At 36.1% G+C, this 16,355-nt stretch overlaps 1 long non-coding RNA gene across 1 annotated transcript; it reads left to right on the forward strand.

The window, feature by feature from the left end:
* The first annotated feature begins 1,428 nt into the window (after window positions 1-1,428).
* On the forward strand, window positions 1,429-16,129 carry LOC125330056. Its single transcript, XR_007205357.1, has 2 exons — window positions 1,429-12,796; window positions 15,091-16,129. It is a non-coding gene; the product is annotated as an uncharacterized LOC125330056 (long non-coding RNA).
* Window positions 16,130-16,355: the final 226 nt, after the last annotated feature.

The raw sequence follows: 16,355 nt of genomic DNA on the forward strand, positions 1-16,355 counted from the left end.
TGCTGCTAACAGCTGCCTGAATATGAATCACAACCACTAACCAAATGAAAAAGGCTGTGTAAAAAATAGTTAACTGTCTCTGCACAGATAAGGGATAAATCACAGTGCAACTGCAATGTCTTAGGACCCCTCATGATGGTGTGTTTTCCCATTCAGAAATTCGGTAAAAATCAATAGTTATTACATATATGCAAGGTATATTAATTAATATACTGCATTTGTCTTGAAAGTTCAACATACTTACACAAGGCAGAAAGATCTAAAATGTTCTCTAAAGCTTCTCTGTCTGTTGTTCCACAACTATCTAATGGTTCCATGGTTTAATTAACACTTATGATCTAGCAGCAAAAACTAGTTTTCAGTTTTTCAAGATGATTGTGTATATGAGGTAAAATGAATATATAAGTCAAAATCACTTCACCTCTAAGGGTTGTGAAGAGAAGATGCAATGTCTTGCCTTTCGCCCACAAAAAAATCAGCTTCATATACTGCACAGCACAGAAAAAAACTGTTATTCCTCTGTAGTTGACAGATCTTCATCATGTCAATTAGCATTGGAGGGATGTGCAGATGACAGTACGTATCTCTGAATGTATAGGAAGAAAACAACACAGATGGGTCCACGTGTAAATTATGAAAGTGAACTCACAGCCATCAGTCAACAAGCAAATATATCCTGCAGTGCCAATATACTCTTAGTGATACTGAGAAGGAGTATAACTCTCACAACCATTTCCTCAAAGTCAGCAGAACAAGTTGTGGATCAAAACAGAATACAATACAAACGTGGGGAGTTAATAAGTTACAGAAAAAAAAAAAAAAAAGGGTTTTGGCTCAGAAATGAAAGTTTTAGAATATTATGCAACTTTATTGAAATATGTTATCACATCCAAGCAAGTATCCTGAAAAAAAACTTTTAAAAAATTCCCTCACACGTGTTTTCAGTGTCATGATTCAAAGCAATCTTCACTTAAAATAAATCAGAAGATAAGTAAGATACTGTCTAGATCAGCAATCACAATTGCCAGAGTGCCAAGGAATGGAAGGTCATTGGGCAAGTTCTCCAATGTGCAGCATATGCTGTGGTCATGAAAGCTTAAGCCTCATGACCTGCTATGAACACAAGCTGTTCCCAGCTAGTGTTCAATAATTTGCTGTATCATTTACAATAAATATTAAAACAACCAACACAGTATGAAATTGTGTCCACCTGCTTTCTAAGACATAATTGCATATTTGCTAATAGAACAGGCATTAGCAAAGAATCAGTCTGTAACAGATTTTATTGAGAAATTCTAGAAGCATTTAAGCTTAAGAATTAAATTAGAATTTAAAGCTTAAGAAATATATTTTTTGGAAGTGCTAGTCAGCCTTTTCTATAAAAATTTTATTTCACATACAAATCATGGGAGTTTTGTCATTGTCTCTAAAATAAGTAAAATCTCACCCTACTTTAACAACTTCTTAGTTATTAGACCATAGGGAATTCAAAACTGCTTTTCTCCTCATGCATAAAATCTTCAATAATCTATAAAACACTTTTTTCCTGTATACTGTAGCCTTTTGACATGAATACCTGTGTTTCAGAAGCACTGATTTCACCAGTTTGGATTGAGCTATATGCTTCCTTCTGGTGCTTCTAGTTTGTTTCTTACATGACTAGATCTTAACAAAGTGATTCTGACAGGAAGACCATTGTATGTCAAATAGTTAGTGATTTATATAACTGTTTGAATTACCAAAAAGAGGATTTGCATCCACAGACAAGATCTTCACTGCGTGTAATGCAAAAACACATTTAGGGTCAATCCAAAGGTGCATGAAAGCAGGGGTCCCAGCCTCTGAAGTCATACAAGATTTACTTGCCGTCTGCATTCCTCTTTTCACTCTATCTTATTAAAATAGCTATTTTATTGAGCCATTTGTTGTCAGACCTTTCTTACTGAGATCCAGAAAGAAGTCTGCACCATCTTTTTATTTCACACACACTCTTATCGTTGCCTTGGTACAAAACTATCTCTCAGGGCTACTCTTGATTCATCTGACTTTTATATTTTGCTGTTCTTCAAACAAAAAATGATTTTCAGAATGCTATGGGGCTGATTAACCTTTTCCCCCAAGAGAACAGCCAAAATTGCTATAGTTGCAGATCTTTAGTTCTGAGGTAATTTACTCTCAGAGACAACAGTTTGAAGACTCTTTTAACTTTTGGTGAAAATAACATTTATTACTACACTATTGCTGAGGGGCTAATACATATTCTAACTTAACCTGGTTCACTGAGAGTCTGCAAAGACAACCTGGTTGAGAAAATGCTCAGTTAAATAGAGAAAGTCTTGACAGCCTAGAAGGTAACACTTTCGATAGTCAGTGGTCAGATGACAAAAAGATAAGGCAGTATTATGGAATTCAGCTTTCAAAATAAACTATTAACTGGTCATTAAAAGCCATGTTGTTTTGTTCCCTCACTTTGAGCAGAAGGAAGATAGCTAAGGTATCCAGTCTCTGATATACCCTTGCAAAATGTATAGCTGACAAAGTTTAGGAGGGCTGGAGAATGAAGACTGCTGAGCAAAATCTAACAGCAGACTCCTTCAGATTAACCTAGAACTCCATTAAGAGGGTTCCTTGGTTAGCAAAAAACATTTCAAAAGAATTATTATTTGGGGAACTTCACAATCAATCATGCTGATAGATGGTTTCATCTGTCTGAGAGAGGACTGTTTCAGTACTGTGACGGGGAAAAAAAGGAACAACAGCAAATTCGGCTGTGAGCCACTTGGCACAGTGGTTCAGCATATGCTGCTTTGCATCGCAGTTTTGGAAGGACAGAAAGCTCTTAGAAAAGTAAGTGGACAGAATCAATCTCATACGAGGCAGCCAAAGGCATAAGTGCCATTTTCATCTGAAGATTTCTTCATTAAAAAAACCTGATTCTCCCCATTAAGCAGCAGTCTTTGCTAATAAATGTAACTCATTTTGTTCAAGTATTCATGGAGTAATATTGAAGTGGTGGATTTCCTTACTGAGAATGTCCTGAGCAAGTAAGTACTGAATTAACTGCACTTACAGACTGGGCCATGAGCTCTTGCACATAGAAGGATTCAGAATCAAGCTACAACTCAACTACACAGTTTCCATTCAGTGCAAATGATGATGGTCTTTAGAGAGCAGATATTCCTCATCTGACAATCTGCTCCATGGCCACTGTAATGCTAATGACACTGGTCTTTAATGAAGCCAGTGCTGCTACAGGATTCATCAGAGTGATGAAGGTCAGCTACATCACTCTCAACATGCCTCTTACCAGCACAGGACCCGAAGGGGAAAAACTAATGGCTCATTTGTGGCACAGATGTACCTGCAGGAAAACGTTCCTCTGGTTATTTATGGCTGGATAAAGTCATTTACAGAGTCTCAGTGGAGCCAAAGGGCCATAACCAGACTTGAGAATCTATTTTCTTTTTTAATCTCCACAGGGAGTTCCATATACTGTAACTACATTGCATTCATGGAATGTTCCCCTCAAAGGAAAAGCTGTTTCATCCAAACATATTATTTGAAAGAGGTTTTTTGGATGGGGTTTTCTACAGAATATTTCCCACTAGAAATTCAGGGTGAAATGAAAAATTGGCATGTGTTCAGTGTAATCTACCCATTTAGCTGGGGCAAAAGAAAGCAGGAAGTATAAAGGAGAATGAGAGAAAAGAGACAGTTAACCAGTGCCTTCAGTAGTCATCAGAAATACCTGACAAACATACAGTTTAATGTTAATTTTACTCAAGAAAAATATTCTAATGTATAAAAAGGTATTTTTGAAACAGTTTTCCATCAGAAGAAAGGGGGTTCTGTATTTTCACTTTTGAACAGATTGAGGACAAAAAATCTCAACACTTCCCATGTGACAAAACCCCTTTTACAGATAATTTCTTCCAATGACTGGCAAGGATTTCTCTTTGATGATTGTAAGCAGAAGTTAATCAGAATAAAAGACTATGTGAACCTTTAGATGGACAAAGCTGAGGTATTTCAGAAGATGCAATGCAAAGACAGAAACAGAACATAGAAAGAGAAGTCAGCATACAAATGAAGTGCAGGGTTGGGAAGCAACTGAAAAAAGATGGTTAAAGCTTAAGTAAAGTCTTCCTGCTAGTGGTCTTGAGTATTTTTTCTATCTTAACCCTCCAAACATAATTTATTAAGGATTCTTGTTACAGCTACATGGTAGTCCTAGTACATGATTTAATAATCTTTAAAAAATTTGTTGCTTAACTTTCACAAGGCTTTTTTTCCCACTACTTGAAGAGTGAAAAATGATCATTCTTTAGATAGTTTCATATATTTAGGACACTTTCTGCACACACGTGCATCAACATTGAATTATGCCATCTTCATATTGTTTGTCATGCACAAAACAGAACATCACTTTTAAATTACCAGATCTGTAAAATATCTGTCTCAAAAACATTTTACACAATTTTTACATTTCACATTTAATCACCCCATCATAAAGTGAATCACCATTTCTTCAGTGACCCCATCATAAGGTTTATACTAAGAAATAAAATATTTTTTCTGATTTCAATGCATCAGTTCTGCATTAGCCTTCCCTAAAAAGTCAAGATAGATCCTGACATTTGTGCCATTTTATATAAGGAAGGATTTTCATCTTATTTCCCGAATTCTGTAATTTAAAACACTGTTCAAATCCTGTGTTATGTTGTCTTAGTTGTTAATCCTTTGGTCTTAACAGAATAATATAAACTCATAAATAAAATCATTTTGCTTTTCTACTATATAGTCAATCAACTTAGTCAGAAAGTACTAAGCAAATCTATAGTCACCATGCTCCCCCAAAACAAAACAACCACCAAATACAACAAACAAAACCAAGCAAACAAACAGAAAGAAACAAAAATTTTCATAAACAGGATAGATGTGTGCATAAAACAGAGGAACCAATAGTTACTATTTCACATGTAGCACATATGTTCATGACAAACACTTTCATTCTCTACATAATTTCAGTAAATCCCTGCAGGCTATTGTGATTTTTTCATAACAGTGATTAGATTAACCCACTGCAAAAATCACAAGTAACTTACAGAAATTTTTTGAACATTTGCATGCAGTTCTGAAATTTATAATTGTGTTTAAATTTATTAATTATTTACTTATGCATTAAAAATAAAATATGGAAGTTTTTAAATTGTTAATGATGACAAGAAAAAGTTAAAAAAAAGTCAGATCTGGATCTCCTCCATCAATGTAAACAGTAAGAAACTTCTACATGATTACAATACTACCCTTAAGTCATGATACTTTTCAGAAGAATGTATATTCATACCAGCAAATCAATTGTTCATTTCCTATCAGATATAGCTTTTTTAACTTAATTTCCTAGTGGAAACCACCATGGTAAATGACAGAGTTTACAGAGCCATGAAACAGGCAGAAGAAGCATGCTGAGCATGTTAAAGAATAAGTGAGTTTTTGTAACTGTTCTTTGTGCGATTTATATGATATCATATGGTCTACCACTTCAAAAAAATGAAGGTTCAGTGGCCTACTTTTAAATACAGATTTGAAAATCATAATGCAAAGCATAAAATAATAATTAGTATATTTATTCATGGGTTCTTTTTAGAAGCTTGCACAGTGTTACAGTTGTTCAGCATGTGACATTTTGACACAAAGGCATGATAGACTCCTCAAATCCATAAAATGAAAATGCACTTGCTTAAAGTAGAATACATATTTATACAGAAAGATGAAGAGTCAAGATACAAACTGTGCCTGTTCACCTATACTTATTTTAGCCCTATCTCAAAATACATTAACAAGTGAAGCAATCCAGCTGCTAGTGAACAGCTGTGAGTTCCACAAACTGTCTCTGGACTTACTAACTGGAATAAAATATTGCCTACACTGCTTCTAAACAAAAATGTAGGGGAGTGCAATTTAAATTTAACAACATGGCTTTTCTGTAAGCACACTAAAGCATACTCTAGTCACAGAATAACCTTCAATGAAACCAATAAGCATTAAAAATTTAAATAGCTTCCAGGATTGCGGACACAGAATTTACTACAGGGTACCGACAGCCTCAATTTGGCAAGGCCAGAGTGTTTTGCTGAATAAGGAGATCACAATATGCATAAAGTTTAGCTGTAAAATATTTTAACAAGTATGGCCCATAATGAAGAATTAAGTGAAAATCAAGTATGTTTCTAATCTATCAAATGTATTTTTTGCTTGAAGCTAACTAAACTTCTTTCACACATGTTTTTAATGGCACAGACTTTTAAATTTTATTTCTTCCCTTGCAATATGTTCAACCATTCAATAGACTACGGTTTTAATATTTGGTTCATGTCTTGTAAATTGATCTATGAAAAATCAAAAAGTGTTCAAGAGATCAGTTGTAGCCTAAACAAAAATCAAATATTAGCTCCTGAAGAGCATTAGCTGGGGTTTTCTACAATATAAATTATTACCTGTACTATTGAATTCCTTATAAGAAATATATTGAGAAAATACTTGCACCTTTCAAGTTTCCCTGGACAGCTTTTATGAAATCTAGTTCTTAGTCCACCAAGTCCTTCATCCTTATTTAAAATGAATATGGATTTTAACACATGTTCACAGATAGTTACCTAGAAAATTTTAGCATGCTTTGGACATAATTCAAAAAACATTATTCTCAGAAGCATTTGCAATTCTAGCTGGATACTCCTTGAGAAGTACACACACAGAAAGGTGAAAAGATTAGCCTCTGTCACGATGGATGTGTCAGAGTCTCCATTACCCAGATCAAATTTAGCTATAGTTTGCATAAGGAAGAAGAGTGATTTACCTTGGGTCAAAGATTCAGTGCTCCATAAAAGGGTACAATTTTCAGCGACCTTATCTATGGCTGTCACTTGTCACTGTAGGGATCAATTTAACTTTACAGCATCCAAAGCATTTTTTATTCCTTTTTGCTGCCACAGCACAACTCAACACAATTATTTCATGGAGTGCTCTTAAGTTCCCCGTGGGCACTTAAGACTGAGGGTAATTGTGTAATAGAATACAGTCTGACTAGCTGCAGCCTACTGGCTTTCTTGCACTTCAGAAAAAAACCACATCAAAACAAACCAAACCCCCAGCATCCAAAAACCTCCTTCACTCTTCTACTCTTCAAAGCATGATGATAGGGGACTTAATGATTTTTCTAATAGAGCAAAAAAAAAGAAGGGGGACGATAATGTGAATATCTAAGGAATGCTAACAAAATTCAGAAAAAGAAAAAAATGGCCACAAGCATTCAGTACAAATTGAATTAACTGCATGCAGAGTAAAGACTGATTTGAACTCACTCATAAAAGCAGCATAAAGGAGAAATCTAGGCCTTCAGACAAGAAGTTCTGATGTAAGATTAAATGCTATACAAGGTTATACCATCCAAAGGCTCAGGTTTTAATATGTGTTTGTCTTTAGCTCACCTGGTAAATCTGGCAAACAGAATTAGTTATGCAAGCCATCCACTCAACATCGCCTCAAAGTCAAACAGAATAAGTAGTTACAGCACTTCTTCATCATATGCTTTTTAAAAAAGTTTTTTCCTATTTGATATTTTTATTGCATACAGGTGGTATACAACATCATGCTGGTATGCAACAGCAAACTGAATGTGTTTTATAAAAACAGTTATAGAACAAATATTTTTCAGTACTTAATAGCATTGTCATCCACCTTGTTTTCAACTTAAAAAGTCAGATTTCAAGGGGAAGCTGAAGGAGAGGTGATAGACTCTTTCACTCTAAAAAAAACCCTACATAAGAGTTCCTGCTGTTTCTGCTTTGAAATTAGTTAGAGGGGGGGCTAAATGCTAATAAATTATTCAGTAAAATGTGCACAATTAAATGCCATTTACAGTATTTTAAACATTATTTTCAAGCTTTCTTTTAAGGAGGTATAGTCATGGAAAAACAGGGCTAGCAAGCTATTTCACCATATGAACATTTAATGCTTTAAAATTATTGCTTTCAAGGGGAGGCAGTAGCTCTAAATAAGACAATATGCTGTTTTATCTGATTTGATTTTAAACCTCAAGGTCTCTATATACTCATGCTGCACCCAGAAATTTTGCAAACACGCATTTATTTCCCACATTCAGTGAGGCTGCTCAAGCCTTTAACTACGTATTTATATGGTTTTTGAGGAAAACATGTAAATCGTCCATCTACTGATAGGTGACAGGAAAATTAAAGGAAATAATTGCTGCTTTAGTGTATATATATATATATTTGTTTATTTTTTTCTCCTCAACCCCCAGTTCAGAGACTTAAACCAATTCAAGGACTTGGGTGGGTATGGAAGGTGTGCTGCAGAGACAGCCAGTCTCTGAATCAGCAGGTTACACATCACTGTACTGCAATCTAGATGAACTTTCAAGATTAAGGCATTTCTTTCTTACTTACAAGAATAACTCATGTACTGATTGTGGTGTTTTAAAGTACATTGTCTAGTCTTTAATTATCTAATTACAGCATATGTTTTGAGATAAACCTGAAAGTATAAATAATGGGGTATTTCTATCTAAAGGTCCAGCTCTTCTGTTTGGGGCTGAGAACAATCTCCCCTTACAGCAATTACTCTGGCTAAACCTTGTTTAGAGAGATAGATGACCAAGACCACTAAAACCGTTCTTAATCTTATGGGTAGAATTACAAGCAAAATAGTGAATTTTCAATACTGATTATAGAGTGTGTATTTCAGTACTGATTATTGAAAGAGTTAGAAAATTATAATGCTTCTTTTCAGCTTCAAATCACTACAGCTGTGCATGAATCTTTGCCAAATATAAGAAACACACAATTTTTTTCCTATATATATGTTACTTGAAGAATACTGGAAATATTATGATTTGGTGCGTACACTGTAAAAAAAATTTCATGTTAATTACAGGAGTTCCAAATGGTGTCTGCTTTTCTATCATTAAAATACTAAAACTTCAGTAAGAGTAAATACACAGGCTTGTAAATACAGATTGGTCAATTCCATGTTTTAAAGGAAAAACTTCATAGTTTTTGCCTTATTTATTTTTAAGATGTTTTAAATAAGGAAAATTTTCTAAAAGCAATCATCGTTGTGGCTTTTATGGTGTATCAAATATTCCCCAGAAGACTGTTTTACATGTGAAATATATCAAAAAATATCAGTTTAATAAATTCAAGAGCCACCTTTATCAGAAAGCAAGTAAGGAATATGAATGCCACTGCTAAGGAAACAAAACCTGCTTGGTACTAAATTTATTTCATCCCAACAAAAGAAATTCAGGAAAACTTCAAAAAGACAAACAAACAGACAAACAAAAACAAGCCACAGGCTTTAAAAATGTGTAAAAGAGTTCTGTCTCTTCATAATATAAAAAGAGCAGCCTGTGAATCCTTTGCTGGAATTCAGAAATTGCATTCTCTCCCTCCAGCTGCCCTACTGAGAGGGCCATATGACCCCATAGCCCACTAAATACAGTATTGCTAAGAATAGGCCATAAGTGTTATACTGATGTTGCAAGGCCTCAGACCTGAGCTTTGTCAGGATTACTCTGTACTTTTCTTGGCCTGCCTGGAACTTTGTTTTAGCTTGTTTAGCTATAGCAGCCTGACTAGGTGGCTATGACTAGTTTGCTTTATTTTAGCATAACTTTGTATCGTATAACTGTAATCCTGTACAAACTCTTGCAACAAGTAGTTATTCTGTGTAGAACAAAATATTAATGGCTCTAGCGTGATGGTGTAATGTAGAGAAACACAGGCTTGGTATGACAGCGGAGGCTTTAAAAGCATGTTGCAAACTTTGCGTGCAATGTAGAGGAGCACTGGCATGGGATGGTAAGAGAAGTGACCCAGGGTTGGCTCTAGAGAGCCCAGACCTATAAACTTAACTATGGACAATTAAAGGAATGCAGGGTAACAAGGAAAACAACAACAAGTATCCAGCATATTCAAAATACTTTGTATATAGCAAATTCAGCTTTAACATGGACCTACAGACCTGCAAAGAAAGAGCAAAGTTTGCAGTATGTGTTAGAAGAAGGTAAAAATGACCCTAAGCAGCTCCTACAGTGAGGAGGAGGCAATTACCATTAACATCATATTGCTCTTGTCAATGGACTCAGGATCCTGAAAACTTGCATATCCAACTGAAGATGTCAACTGCGAGAACCCAAGGAGCAGTGGAAGGGTGAACATAAATGCAAGGAAAGAAGTAGATAAAAAGAAGACCATGCTTAATAATTTTACTTTATTACTATTACTGATTTTTCTACAATACAGGAGGGTTTCTGCATTTGTTTTTTCTTTATTTTTCTGTCACAAATTTGAAGCAATGAATATTCTTTAAATACCTATTTGAGATTTCAATTACACAAAGAAAAATTATTGGCTTTACATATGTAAGATTTGTTTACTTTTTGCCCTTAGGAAGACAGAAACTTAAATTTAGACTCCTGAAAAATTGTACTGAAAGATTTTTTTAGTGTCTCAACACAAGAAAATAACCTTCTAGTTCAGTCAAACTCATGCAACCTGATGTTCATTTGGAACAGTTTCCCCCACAATCTTCCACAAACTGTTTTTCCTTCTACATACCCTATTTTCCTGTTTGTATGTACCAACCTTTAAATTTAAAAAGAATCCATAGGGGTCTATAGATTTGTTCAGCCATTTGAAGAAAAAAGATTTTTATGCTTTGTTGTCTGTCACTTTTAAGATATTTAATCCTAACAGAATATGATTTGAATAACATTTTTAATTTCAGCTTCAATTAACATAGAATGGGAAAAATATTTGATATAATTCATTTATTTCTATAACAACCTGCTCTGACAAGACTGCATTATACTTCAGGCTACCATCTGGAGCATCTGTACACATATTTCTTAAACTGTGAAGTGGGCAATGTATCAGCACAAAGTGCATGCTACAACAACAGAGTGATATTGAGATCCTTCAGAAGGATCATCCCTTCTCAAATGAAAATACCTTTAGCCAAAATTTTGCAGATGCCCTTACCAAAAAAAAAAAAAAAAAAGGAGTATATACCCCACACATCACCAGAACATATGGGCTGCTACCTGCAAAACAGCAACATGTAAGTAAAAACATTAGAAGAGACTACATAGAACATGGTTTCCCCATGGAAATATTTCTACAGGACAAGCAGCCTATAGGCAGAGTAGGTTGCAGATATTTCAGCACCAGGTAACAAATATCAAAGCTGAAGGTATCCATAAAGCTACTAATTTTCACTTTTTCGCACGCATATCACAGCTACTTCAAGCAGATCTGGAAATCTGAAAGACTATGGGGTTTGATTGAAACAAGTGCTATTTCCTTACTAGCTATGCTAATTCAGCAAAATGGTAAAACTGAGCTGAATCATCATGCAAATCTGTGAGAAGCTTTAAAATACTAGCTGCAAAATGAATACACATTTTATATTTATTCATAAAGCCAAGAGACTAAAAATCTGAATATTACTTATGTCGGCTGAACTTTACACTACAGAGCAAGAATTCTAATATCAAAACTTTAAAATTAAAACCCAAACCTAGTATGAGGTACAGTCACAACTATTTGGAATAGAATTGGCTTTCATTTATATCACATTATTATAAGGTGCAGATAGCACACATTTCCTGATAGAGCTGTTAATTATGTTCGTGTTCCAGTACGAGACACATGCACAAGATGTTTCATTAAAAAGTAGCAGGTAAGAGAAAAAGGTATACCGTTTGCATCAGAATTCTAGCTGCAGAGGACCTTAAAAATATCTACAACTGCACTTTCAGCTTCACATTCAGTTTTCAATCTCCTATAAACCAAAATGCCTGAACATTAACATGAAATATTACCACCCTTCTGAAACCCATCAATCACCTTTTCTCACAAGAGGATAAATGGGGTAGAAGCTACACAAACACATTCAAGTGCTGTTCCAAAACAGAGTAGTGCATGCAGCCAGCAGGCTCCAGAGAAGTTCTGCAGCATTCAAAACATGCAAAAAAACTGATAAACACCCTCAGCCTTCTAAATGTCAGAGAGCATCCAGGCACAGCTCCAGAGACAAGATATCCTGGTTGAAGATACTGCTTCAGAAAACAATTCAGAGACCAGTCTTCCTCCTAAAGCTGATCCACAGAATTCCTTCTTCACTAAGTGTACAAAGAGATAACCCTTCCGTGCCTTTTCTTCTTGGAAGTTGTGTGTTGCCTGAATGGGCTCTGCTTCAGTAGGGAAATATGTCTAGAAGATTCAAGATAAGCATCCTCCATTGCTGCAAATAGTTGGTCCGAAAGCTGTGACTGACCAGAAGGCACTATGGTTACACTGCAACATGTCAAAGGTTGTGCTTGCATACTCAAGAGCTGAGCAGGCTGGAAACAATGAGGCTGCATACATCTGGTCTCAATCGACCCCAAATCCCTTAGTCTACTACTTCCTGTCTGCTATAAGCTCCACTGAATACTCAAAATGAAGAATCAAGACAGTTCAGCAGAGGAGGAAGAGAGAAAGGGTACCCCAAAAAAAATTAAAGGTAAGAAAATAAATTAATGTAAGAACAGTTAGGAGATCAGTTAACAATTTTTCTGATCAAAATTATGGCAAAATTATAATTTTGGTTACAGGAAATTTAATTAAAATGTGGTGAGATTTGATGTAGATGAGTTTTCATCTACAGGAGGACTCAGTACTTCAGTAACCCTAAGGACAAGAAGCCTAAGGACATCTATGGATTATATTTCCTGGTAAGTTTATTATATGCATTAAGGGAAAAAAAGGAAAAAGAAAATGGCTCAGAAAATTGTAATTCTCCAAAACGTATGGAGAACCCTATTCTTTCTAACAAGTGACTTATTTTCTATGTCTGAAATGTCTTCAGTTCATAATTTACTTTAGGGATTAGAAATTTTTAAAAGTTCAAATGAGTCCCAGTTGTCATGTTATGCCAATGTAATGACATTGTTATGTGTAATATATCATCAAACTGACAATTTTGTAGTACAAAGGGGAATGAAAGATAATGGATTACAATGAAGGACCTTGAAAAGGTAGGTTTCAGAGTTTAAGGATTTCAGCATAGGAAGAAATCCTTTCTCAGGGTTGTTCATCTCATTATTTTATTTTCTCCTTCATTTAGGCTTAAAACGTTGGTAACAATCTAATGACTACCCAATGCTTCCAACAACTGTATTTTTAATAGTGGCCTTGCTTCACAGCATTCTATATTGCTGCCAATAGTCTGGCAAAGTCTCTGAAAATTACAGACATTAAAAATGGTCATTCCCTATATGTAATGCTCTGGCCATTGTCCATTTTTTTAATATTAAATGAACAAAATCCAATAAATGATTTTTCCTCAGGCTCAAGACATTTTTTCTCCTTAGAATTTATGTGAAACCAGTATGCATGATAAAGAAGAAACTAAAATACATTTTACTGATAGTGGCATGTACCCAAAATCATAACAGAGCACTGTAAATGCATAAATTCTCTAAATACCTTGTGAAAATATGTCTCTCCTTTTATTTGATTATATACATACACAGGCATATATCTTTAACAAAAGTAGAACAGCTACAAAAAGGAAGGAAAGACATAGACTGCAAAATAGCCCATAGCCTTGTGGCAGCTTCCTGCTGCAATTAGAGCTGGGGCTTGTACCAGACTTTCCCACATATCAACAGCATATTCTAGCAATTCTGAGTTAGTTGCTCAATTTTTCAATCTGAAAATGCTCCATCTGAAATGCTCATAAAGGAGAAGTTGATTCTTATTTTTAAATGTCTTCATAACTTTGGATATTGGAAAAGTACTTGGGGGCAAACTGGACCATCTCTGAAAACACTGAATCCATCCATAGAATAGCATAAGCTGGTAGAGCTTCACTCAGTTTAAGAAAACTGCTCACTCCATGCAGATGAGACTGAGAATACATCCAAAGTTCTTCCCTTTATCATAATTTCATGCAATTTGAAGTCATTGTTCCTCAGGTATCAGTATTGGGACCCATGCTGTTTAATACCTTTTTCAGCAACACAGAGAGTGGGACTGAGTGCAAGTTTGATGATGACACCAAGGTGTGTGGTCTGTTTGACACCGGGGAAGGGTTGCCATCCAGATGGGCCTTGACAGGCTTCAGAGGTGGGCCCATGGGAACCACATGAAGTTGAACAAGGCCAAGTGCAAGGTGCTGCATTTGGATCGGAGAAATTCTAAGCTCAAATAGAGTTTGGGCAGAGAATGGATGGATTGAGTGAAGCCCAGAGAAGAAGGACTTGTGGGTGTTGGTTGATGAGAAGCACAATATGAGCTGGCAATATGTGTTTTCAGCCCAGAAAGCCAAACATGTTCATGGTGGCATCAACAGTAGCATGGCTAGCATGGCTAGCATGGGTGAGGGAGGTGTTCTTCTCCCTCTCCTCTGCTCTCCTGAGACCCCACCTGGGGCGCTGCATCCAGATCTGGGTTTCCCAGCAAAAGAAGGATGTGAACCTGCTGAAGCGAGTTCAGAGGCGGGCCATGAAAGATGATCAGAGGGCTGGAACCCCTCATCTATGAGGACAGGCTGAGGGAGTTGGGGTTGTTCAGCCTGGAGAAGAGCAGGCTCCAAGGAGACCATACAGCACCTTCCAGCACCTAAAGGGAACCTACAAGAAGGCTGGAGAGACTTGTCACAAGGACATGTAGTGATAAAACAAGGGGTGATAGCTTTAAACTAAAAGAGAGTAGGTTTAGATAGATATTAGGAAGAAATACGTTACTGTGAGGGTACTGGAACAGGTTCCCTAGAAAAGCTGTGGATGCCCCATTCCTGAAAGTGTTCAAGGCCAGCTTGGATAGGGATTTGAGACACCTGGTCTAGTGGAAACTCTCCCTGCCTGTAGCAGAGGGGTTGGGAGGAGATGATCTTTAAGGTCCCTTCCAAACAAAAGCATTCTATGATTCCATTATCAAAGACTTTGCATGTCCAAATTCTAATGGCTGCAAAAAGCCTGAAAAACTAAATACATCTCTGAAATGCCACTTGTATTGTGTGTAGGTGGCAAGATTTGAGCAACATGAGGGCTACAGGGATGGCTTCTTTGGCAGGAGATCAGAAGGAGTCTTGTCCCAGACACAGCTGGTTTCAGCCTTCTCCACAAAGGACCCACAACTGGGCAAAGTGGACGTTGTCGGCCATTTGTGCAGTTCCTCTGGGACAGCATATTTAAAGAGAGCGGAGAAAGGAGAGAGTGTGAGAAACAATCCTACAAGCATCAAGCAACAATCCTACAAGCATACTCCTACAAGGAGTGTGAGGATGGCATACTTTGCAACCCTTGCTGGAGCAATTTATTTCCCTGCAGCCCATGTACTTGACCACACTGGAATAAATATCCATCTTGCAGCCCTCGAAGGACTCCGCTCTGGAATGTTGTTGTTTATTTCCCTTTAAGATTAAGATATAAAAGAACGTATGTTTTGTGTGTATATTTTCAGATTCCCAGACCTACCATTTTTTAGTCATTATGCACCACCATGGTAAAGGTTGCTTTCTAATGCAAGCTTCATAATGGTTTTGAGTTAAATTCTTGTATTTTCTGGAGTTCTGAGTGCCACAGATCTATAGCACAAGTTTATGAAGATTTACTTGCTATCAAATATCATAAACTAATTCAATGATTTATAAATTAGGAGATCAGAGGATTGGACTCAAATCAAACAAGGCAATAGCACTATTTTGATATGTCTTTTATGAAGAATTATCCTTAGATTTTTCACACTCTTTTTGTATTGTTCAATAACAATTTCTGTACATGGATGCACAAATGTGAATATGTATAGATAAATAAAATAAATGCTTGAATGTTTATATACATAAAAAATATGCACACATATCTAGCCCTTGAGAGAGAATGCTGTGCATCTGACTCTCAGATTACAGGAAACACATTTGATTATTTGCATGTACAAAGCTATATTTGGTAGTACATTTTAAGTTTTTATAGTTAAGTGAGGCTCAGCTGGGAGGTTATTCTGAATGCTAAGATGCCATTGGAGAATGTTACTTCTCTGACAATAAAGAGATTGACTCTTGATTCGTAGTGCTGCATCATTCACTCTTGTCACTTTTTAGCTAATGGAGCTTACTTGGGAGCTCAAGCCTGTTCCCTGAGTCAGATTGTTTCAGCCTACTCAGCCCACCTCTGTTAGTTCCTGTCATTAAACAAAACTCTAATTCTGTCTGGTCCAAACCAGCAGAACCTATTCAAAGTCAGAAGATTGCTTTATTGGCATACAGGTGTCTTCTCTCTCCCTTTTAGT

Source organism: Corvus hawaiiensis, chromosome 1 (genome assembly GCF_020740725.1).
Source record: "Corvus hawaiiensis isolate bCorHaw1 chromosome 1, bCorHaw1.pri.cur, whole genome shotgun sequence".
Classification (NCBI taxonomy): Eukaryota; Metazoa; Chordata; class Aves; order Passeriformes; family Corvidae; genus Corvus; species Corvus hawaiiensis.